The sequence below is a fragment of the Lagopus leucura genome, unplaced genomic scaffold (assembly GCF_019238085.1).
Source record: "Lagopus leucura isolate 7727_CA_CO unplaced genomic scaffold, USGS_WTPT01 Super-Scaffold_100004, whole genome shotgun sequence".
In the NCBI taxonomy this organism is placed as follows: domain Eukaryota; kingdom Metazoa; phylum Chordata; class Aves; order Galliformes; family Phasianidae; genus Lagopus; species Lagopus leucura.
In genome coordinates, this window is record NW_024962264.1 from 33878577 (window position 1) to 33888297 (window position 9721).

General features: G+C 45.3%; 1 protein-coding gene across 1 annotated transcript in view; it reads left to right on the top strand.

Moving 5' to 3' along the window:
* The first annotated feature begins 9267 nt into the window (after positions 1 to 9267).
* NDNF (neuron derived neurotrophic factor) overlaps positions 9268 to 9721 on the top strand; it is a 17583-nt gene continuing 17129 nt past the window's right edge. Inside the window, exon 1 of the mRNA XM_042871607.1 lies at positions 9268 to 9287. The gene's annotated coding sequence lies outside the window, so the exon portion shown is untranslated. The remainder of the gene's footprint in view (positions 9288 to 9721) is intronic.

The window sequence follows — 9721 nt, forward strand, 5'->3', positions numbered from 1 at the left end:
AAATGTGTTAGGACTGCTCAGCAGCTGTCTTTCATCCTGGCCCCTCTTTCTCAAGAAAGAGCACAGTTGCACTCCCGTTGCATTGCAGTCATATAAATCTCCATTAACTTCTTTGGGCTGCTTTGAATTGCTGCAGATCATTCCTTGAAATTCTGCAGACATTCCACCTCTGGAGTCCACAGACACCTGGTGGGGATCTGCAGAGCCATGTCAATTCTGGCTCTGTTAAACTGCATGGGTGTTCCATGATCTACGGGAAAAATGCATGCAGTCAACCCACGTGCTTCCAGGTGGCTGAAGGATGGCGTGTGAGCTGTGAAGCTCCTGCACGTGTGAGCACATCCACTTTGTGCTCTAAAAGCTTGGTCTCAGCTTGAGAGCAGAGACTTACTGCTATAACTTTCAGACAGGTTATGCAGCAAGGGTCAGGGTGCCATGTCCCCAGGGCAGAGATTTAAAGTAACAGAAAATGAAGGCTTCTTTTTAACCAGGTCTGTCCAGTCCGGGAAACTTTACCTGTGCTGAGAAGGCTTTATATGAATCTGGGTGGCAGAAGACCGTTTCCTGCCACCAGCTTTTTGAAAATCTGCCACCATGCTGGTGCTTCCTTAGCGCTTACTTTTTGTTTATACACTGGTAGGGCGAAAGTGCATTTCCATTTATTTCATTTACTCTTTTATAAGGGCACTTTGAGTTTACTAGGACAGTTTAATTGGGCTCCAAAGCAGCCTGTCCTGCTTACACAAGTTGTGCTGTTTTTTCCATTGCTGTTTTTCCTGTTGGGATCAGGGGCCTCTGAAGCTAAACGTTGTCTCTTTTTTGCCTTCAGGCTGCAGAAAGGCTTATTGTGCCTTTTGGCATTGCTCATATGCTGCCAGGTGATGGCTGTTTTTCTTTTTCTTCCTTAGACTCTTTTACTGAGCCAGAGTGGGGTGTTTCAGCAGGACGGAGAAGGTCAGTGCCCCTTTAGCAGAATTAGCTCGAAGAAATCTCAGTATGCAAGATCAGAGAATCGACACATGCCCTTATCCAGGTGAGATCTACCCCGTAAACCTGATGTTAAAGACTCAAGTCTGCTGCTCATGTCAGAGCCTCTTTAATCTCCATCCTGACTCCTCAGCTAACAGAACTAGTGGGGCTTTCTGAGGGATGGTGGCAAGCCACAAAGAATAAAAACAGGACATTTGGACAGACAATGTTGTCAATGCTGTACAACGTTGGCATTTAGATAATGTTTTTTCTTGCTAGTACAGTCTGCATGATCTGAACTTTGGAAAGTTAGCCATGTGATGAACTTCTGTCTGAGTGGTTATACTGCAGACCATGCAGATATTTTGCTGATGTACAGACTGTTACCATAAGTATGCTGTTTCATATTTCTCATTTTTAGTAGGAGCAATTGTCTTTCAGAAAGTTGTTTGATAAAGCCATAACAGGTAGAAATGTAGTTGAGAGTGACCAGCTTGGATTTCCTTTATGATCATACTCACATATCTCTGAAAGAATGTTCCACCTTTATTCACTACTTTGGAAAATACCTCTAAGATTATCCAGTCTAACTGTCCACCCAAGCTCACCATGCCTTCTAACCACATCCGTCAGTACCTCATCTCCATGTTTTTTGAACACCTTCAGGGACAGTAACTCCACCACCTTCTGGGGTTGCCCATTCCAATGCAATGTACTTTTATTGGAGAAGAATTTTTTTCCCAGTATCTGACCTGAACATCCCCTAGCATAATATAAGACCATTACCTCTTGTTCTACTTTGCCTTAATAAGAATATCAAAATACGGTCAATGGTGTACAGTCATCCAACTTGGTGCTGCGGTAGGGTCAGCTATGGCTCTGCCCTCTCTGCCTATATGCTCTGTCTAATGCACCACATAAAGTTTGGAGTAATGGTTTCCTCTTCAAGGAAATGCATTTGCCACAGGGATCACTGTTCCAATGTTTGGATTCTGATCATCCCCAGAAAGCTGAGAAAAAGTGACAGAAGCTACCTGTGGAGCCTAGAAGAATGTAGATTTCAGTGAGAAACTGGGGTCTTTTGTGAAATTTTTGCCTGCATGTTTCTTGTATTTAGTTTAGGTGTTTTCCAAGCAGTAATCTTAGTAAAAATTCCTCAGAGTCCTCTGGCACAGTGGGTAGTGGTGTTTACAGACAATAAATGTTGATTCTGTGTAGAGGGATGGGAAGTGAAACCGCGGTTGGAGAATGCTTGTTGGCTTGTACAATAGCCTTAAAGCTGGTGTTGAGAAAAAATAATTATCTTCAAGCAAACAACTCCATTTGGAACAGTAATACCCCAAATGTATTTCCAGCCACTTAATCCAGAGATGCTCTTTCCACTCTGAATCTCTGGCTTAGCTGGCTCCCTGTGTTCCTCCAGCTGGTGTTGTAAAAATGAGAGGCAAGATTAAATAAATGTATCCAGTCAATTCCTCCTTGGCTCTTATGGCTTTAGAAGTAAGCTCATCTGCACAGATTTCTTAATGTCTTGAGGCAAACTCTCCCATGGACTTTCGTTAGGACCACACACAAACATTCAGTTCTCTCATTTTTCTCGTAATTGCCCATCTTCTAATGAGCAGTCCTTGCTCTTATCAAGGGTTGCAAATAACTTCTTTTGAATAGCTCTGATGTACTTAGCTACAAGGAAATCGTAAACAGTGAGCATCTCCGTTGTGCCTTTTGCTCTTCACAACATATGAATAGTGTGAAAAAACAGACCAGCTAGCTGGGCTTGTTGGGTGTCTGCAGAATTGTGCAAGCCATTCACGCAGCCGTGTGAGTCCTGCTACCTCCTGAGTTGTGGAAGCTCCTCTTTGTGCCAGAGGGAGCATGGAGAGTGCTCTGGAAGGCAGACAAGTTAGTTATGTGTGTTCCCACATGCGGCATTCCTTAATCACAGACAAATTTCTGCTGTTACAGAAGATGTTGGTTTTTAAGCTTTGCATAATTGTATTTAATATCATTTCAATCTCAAATGTTTTTAAATTTTGCTTTCCTAGCCTATGCAGTTTATTACGGTTAGCTTTTAATCTTCCACAGTGGTCTCTATTATCAGTTCACTTGAGATGGGAAGCAATTAATAGATCTTTGAAACAGATGTTCTACTTAGACTGAGTGAAATATCTTTACATGATCGAGTATTTAGTAACAAAGGATTCAAAATGATGATAACACCCTTAGAAGAGGGAACCGTGTGGCTCTGGAGCTGTGCTGTCTCCCATCAATACACCCATAAATCCACTACAGTTTCCACCCACATGTCCCCAGCATGCGTGCGCGAGGAGGACCGCAGAACTCCCAGACCCAGAGGCGAGCCCTGCCAGCCCTGAGGGCCTCAGTCTGTCTCTGGGATGCAGAAACGGCCGTTTGCCCTCGGAGCAGCCGGGTTGAACCGTGCTGGCGTTCCGGGCAGGCCCACGAGATGGCGCTCGTGTGTGAAGGATGGGGCTCCTCGGGCCGCGGCCGGGGCCAGGAGGGGACATCGGCCTCGCTTTTAGCGCATTTTTTGTTTGTATTGAGCAAGCCTGGCTTCCCGAGCGCTTGCTGCTAACTGGCAACGCTCAGCAGGAAAGGTGGGGGAAATGGGAATGTGTTCTTGCGGCTAGAAGTGCTTGAAACTTCCCTTGGTGTGTTCGTTGTCCTGTCGCTCGCTTGTCTGGCGAAGCTGTTCCAGCTCTCGCTCTTTCCGATCCTTCTATCCCCTAGCATGCTTCCCATGTGTAATTACAACTCTTCCACCCCTTAGCTATTAAACCCAAATAAAATCACGGCACTGGAAAACTTGCTTAATGGTTTAGAGGAAAATATGTGCAATGGGGGTGTGAGGAGGAAAAGCATTCAACCTGACACATAGTTACCCAGTGTAAAGCTGATCGAACTTCCCAGTGAGGCAAAGAAAGCAGCATTAGCTGTGTCTTACGCTCTGTGCACTTCACCTCACAGATTTCGTGTCTCAAATGCTTTAAAAAAATCCATTTATAGAAGTGCATTAGTTACTCGTGTAACCAAACAAGTACACTAATTCATCACATAATGGCAGCATAAGGCAGCATAATAAAGGGCAGCATAAACACTCCACCCTGCAGGACGTTGTGCTTCTCTTCAACATGGGCGGTACGAGCAGCAAAGAGGTTTGGGTTCTGCTTCTCGTGGTGTTCCATGTTCCACCTTCCTTGGGGAAGGCAGAATGAATGATCATCACTAATTCCACTTTCTAATGAGTTAAGTAATCATGGCCCACCTTTGTTAAGCAGCATGGCCATCCGGACTGTGCTGAGAATCTTACTGGGCAATGTAAACCTGAGATTGGTTTGCTATCAGATTCATTTGAATCTTCATCAACCAACCAACAAGTGCTGTCACACCGAACGGCCACTGGCTTCAAACAATGCAAAGATGGCCTACTGCCCCATAGTGTGTGTGTTTGTGAGAAGGGAAAAACCTACAGTCAGGTGGGCTTTTATTCTAAGCCATGTAGGATGAGATTCTTTTCTATCATGCTTTTAGAAGAAGCATTCTGTAGCTTACTATACTACTCTGCCATTATCAGATCTCTTTTCCATAGAAGTGGATGTGAGATCACAAAGTGTTGGTGCCAGCTGCAGGGTGCTACTGGGTACACTTAGATAAGAGCTAATATATCTGGATTTATGCTTCTAATGCTGTATGACTAGTTGTGCCAGATGTTCTAGCTTAATGTGATCTCTTTCTGCATTGTTAAAGCCCACAGTGTAGGCTTTGAAAATGGATCAAATCAGAACCTGTGCCTCCCCAGTTCGTTTCCTCATTGGTCTATGTCAGTAATTATGGGGAATCAAACCCTAGCTCAGATGTGTTTCCGTTTCTCCCAGCTATGGTGTATTTCTGCTTCCCATGATTGGGCTTATGACCAACAGTTCCTTTTTAATCTCTTCCTTTTTCCTGTCTATTAAATAAATTACATGTTCACATTTCCTAGGAATAACAAGTGTTTGCCAGTTATATACACACAGTGAGATGGGCCATCGTGTTCACAGAGGTAGCCATATCTAAAACACAGCAATATTATATGCTACAGATATACACAGATATTAAGGATTCTGAACATCTTCATATCAAACTCTCAGCTGGGGATCCTGGATCTTCTGAAAAGGGGTAAAGGAAGAAATATAATCATCATACGTGCAGTTGGGGTATTTCTGTGGAATCTGCAATTTTGTTTTCTTCTTATCACTGGTTATCCAAAAGGGAAATCTCAAGTCTTGAAATGGGAGAGGAGGATATCAAAGGCCGCTCATCCCCTTGAGGTAAGAAGGAGAGGAAGAGGAGGAGGAGGCTGATGCCATGGACTTTTCAGTGGCCTGGAGGGAACTGCATAGGGCATCTCCAAGCTGCCTTTCATGACGCCTCAGTGAGGCGTCACCACATTAAACCCAAATCAGTTTGTCAAATCTGTTCTGATTTGCTGCCAAGCAAGTTGAAATCTTTTGCATTTTACAGATGAATGCTTTAGGAGTCACCAAATTGGCCGTCAGAATCACAATTACTGTTTACAGTTTTGCACTAAGGTTTTATAGTGAGCAGAATGTCCTGTTTCTCGATAAGAGCTGCTTGCAGAAACTGTATGTGCAGCTGAATCTTGCTGCTCAGACAAGAATTTGTGGCTCTGTGGTGTGAGTGTGTAATACTGTGATTGAAAACAGCAACTTGAACAAACACTGCAGTAACGTGTCGAAAACAATTTTTTTTTTTTAAGACAGGAATATAATGAGAATTTAGATCTGGGATGTGTCTGTGGGAACACCTAGCCACATAAGAATTAAAGGGTGCATGTTCTAGATCAAAGCAGCCTGTAGTTTGTATTACTTCTAATTATTGTACCATTCTCTTTTATTAAATTCATTTGTTTTAATTAGCAGAATAGATAATTTGCATCAGAGTTTAAGAGGTCTATTGGACACTTGAGATTAAATCAATGATTTGTTAACAATTTTATCTGGGAAGTAGATTAGATTATTTAAATTATGTGAAATAGCACCAATTTTCTTTTCTCAGTGGAATAAAATCATGATTAAGAAATAATGCTTGGAGCATGAGAGCTCTGCTCATCATTATTTTGAACATGCAGATGTGGGACTTTACAGTAAAATTGTCATCTTTAATTTGTTTTTCTAATGTTATATAAAATTTGACAAAATCAAACAAGTGGTGTTTAATGGCAAATGATTTCCAGCAACAGTATGGGAAACTCTGGTGTTTGCCACTTGACTCAATACAACTGTATTTTAGGTTTTTGCTTTGGATTTGTGGTCTTGGAGCAAAAAGTCTTATTAATCAGTTCATAAAACAGTAGGATTAAGAAGAATGTACCGGAGGTGTAAAACAGTCGACACTAAGAGATTTTAAAATTAGCTTAATAAATAAATCATAATTGGATAAAATAGGTGAGTAATGAGTTCAGAGCGGCCCAAATGTGCAATTTCTCAAGCTCAGTGGCAGCGTGGCAGCTCGCACCACAGCTGGGCAAAGCCTGGAGGGTGCGTGGCAGGGGGCTGCAATGTTGCATTAGCTGCACTTTGCCATCGAGGTGTCTCAGTTGGTCCCTCTCACAGCAGTGCTTTTAAGCGATGCGGAAGAAGCTGAGCTAACTCGCAAGATGCATGCCAACTGCTGCGTTTGCTTTTAATTTTTCTTCCTCTTGAGATGGGGTAAAGGAAATGTCCTTCATTACAGCAAGAAGCCAGGAAGGGAGGCAGGTCCCTGTGGCTCTGACTCTCTGTGGGTGTGTGTGGGACACCCACTGGCAAATGCTGTCCCCCAGAGCCCTGCTGCCCTGCCCATCCACGACCCTGCAGGGCTAGGAGCTGAAGCCATCGCAGCCTTATCACTGATCAATATGTCCAGCATAACGTTGCGCTTTCTGAGGTTAATAGATAACAATACCCTTTCCCTACCAGCAAACATTAATCGATTACTGAGGGCAGATCTTCAGATCTGCACCACAATGAGAGTCACATAATCGGGTGAAAAAAAAAGATAGATACACACAATTAAACACGCACATGCAGGCGCACAGTGTCATCTGTCCTCTATTCTGAATGCGCAGCAGTGCTGGGTGCTAAAATTTGCAATGAATTATTTATACGATGAATTAGCCCTCTTCTCTGCTTCTAGAATATCCAATTGCAGGTTTCCATTTTGGTTCCAGAAAGATTTATTATTCAGATTTATTCATGGGACAGATTATTAAACATTTCCTCCCCTTTTCCCTCTGTAATGCATAACATACATCTTGTTTCTGGTAGCACCTCTCTGCTCAGGCAGGGGCTCCCAGCATGGAGAAACAGCACACAACGCAGAGAATTTGCTGCCTTTCTTGTGAACCAATCACAGATGTTCCAAATTTTGGATATTGGTTTGCTCACTTAAGTCAAAACAGTTTCAGTCCCTAAGTAAATGAACCACGGCTGCATGAAAGATCACAGCTAGATGTGAGTGAGTGATTTGGCTCTCATCACTATTTTGACATTCGGTTTTGTGCTCATTCTTTTTTCCTGGTAAAACTCCATCCTTTGGAATTCTTTGATAGATGGAAAAGAGAAGCCAATGGCTGAAGTCATCTGCTCAGAAGTTTCCTGATCTCCTTCCCCTGGAGTGTCTCAGTTTTGCTGCCTTGGCACAAGAAGCTGCCCTTTACCACCTTCCCTCTTGCTATGGGCGCTGTGAGCTGCTCAGCCTGCTGGTGGCTGCTCGCACAGAAGCCCGAGCTCGGGGCTCTGCACTAAGTGTAAGTCTCCCCTGTGCTTTGACAGTGCCCATGACAGCCAAGTGGATTCAAGTGGAAATCGCCAGCTTTCTTTCAAATACCCCTTGCTGCCTTAGTACCTCCCAGACTGCTCCCCTGGCTCAGCGTGGTTCTCAGCCATGCCCTAAATCCCAGCAGGGATCTACACTTCTGACAGAGATTAATCTGTAGCATCCAAGCACGAGTGACCCACACACAGAAGCGTTGCTGCTTGCATGGCTCAGTAAATAACATTAAGGGGATGTGGTTCTGCTTGTACTGAAATCACATGCAGCAGTACCCTGTAAGAACAATAGCACTAAAGCTGTCCTCAGGTTAGAAATAATCTGTGTGCCTGTGTGCAAAGTGCACGCTCTCACGAGCTCTTGGCTGGGCAGCAATATTTTACCTCTAATGACCTCACGCCAGAGCCAGCCATTTTTGCTGGCTTTCCAGAGCAATATTTTGCCACGAGGTGACCCTAAATGTAAACACATCCCCTAAACCAAGTGCAGAACTCCCCACTGGCTCCTGCACGTTACGAAGGCTTGGGAAAAGGCTAATTTCCCTTGTTTTTCTTCACTAATTTGGACTTATTTCGTTAGTTTCTCGCATTTGATATCGAGTGCCTGCATCTTCTGCAGGAGAGGAGAAACGTGCCGTGAGCAGAGCTTTTGTTTGTACTTCTTCCCGAAGTGTTGCAGTTGGAGGCAAGCATTCCTCTTGGAAGGAAGAAGCAGGGATGCTGCATGCGAACACCAGGTATTTGTAAGTTCTCCCCTGATATGCATACATTAATTCTAAACTTCCACATCTTTCCTCTCTGCCCCATGCTCCTACCCTCGAACCTGTTTGAAAATGAGGAATACCGTTGCACAATGTGTAAAAATAGGGGCATGAGAACAGAACAGTGTCTGAACTTGGCTGCCGTGAGGTTCTTTCTCTTGATTCTGGGCTTCTTTGGGTAAACTTATATTTCGAGCAGTCTGTCCGGCAGTGTTTGCCGTGTTGTGGCGAGAAACTGCCGCTCCGTACTGGAAGAAGCAGCGCCGATGGCCCTCAGCAGCTCCGGGCAGCTGCGTGTCCGCAGACGGGAGCTCTTCTGGGCTCTTTGCCTTCGCAAAGCGAAGCTGATTGCTGCCTACAGCCGAGGGCAATTTGTGTCCCTTCCCCAGGGTATTGCTGTCAGTTTTGCTCAGCAGTTTTGCTGGGGAAAAGGAGGTTTTATTTTATTTTTGCCCTCGAGGTCTCCGGAAGATAGGATGTGGCGTGCAGGGAGGGAACGGGTACTTCCAGGAGAATTGCCGAGCGGCTGCTGTCGGTGATCACTTGTTTAATGCTTGTGGAGCGCTTGACATCTTTATGAGTTATGTGCCAAAAACAGAAACAGAAAGAGGCTGGCTCCCCGATGACAAATACTTTCTACCTTTTCGTCGCAGGTAAGGGTAGAAACATCTGTCACTGCCCAAACCCGAGAGCCGCTTCCGAGCGAAACGTGGCGAGGAAGAAGGTGAGGGACAGCATACATTACGCGGGGCTGTCCGCAGAGCTGCAGGAGCCGCGATAAACCCCATCCATTGCCCTCTCCCCGCCGGGACGCCGCTGCCCCGTCGCCGCCGGGGAGCAGCCCGGACCCATCCCGCTGCATACAGCCATTCCCGCGCCCCCCCTCTCCCCCGGGGGCCGGGGCTCCCGGTACCGCCCCTCGGCCCGGAGCGGCACGGCGGGGCGGGGCGGCCGCGGGGCTCCCCTGCCGCCCGCCCCGGCGGCAGCAGCGAGACACGCCGGGCGCCGCCGGTCCGCGCCCTCCGCGCCCCAAACTTTGCCCTCCGCTCCCCCCTCATACCCCCGGTTCTGGCACCCTCTTTTAAGTGTTTGGGTTTTTTTTGGTTGGTTTTCTTTTCTTTTTTTTTTTTTTTTTTTTTTTTTTTTTTTTTTTTTTAA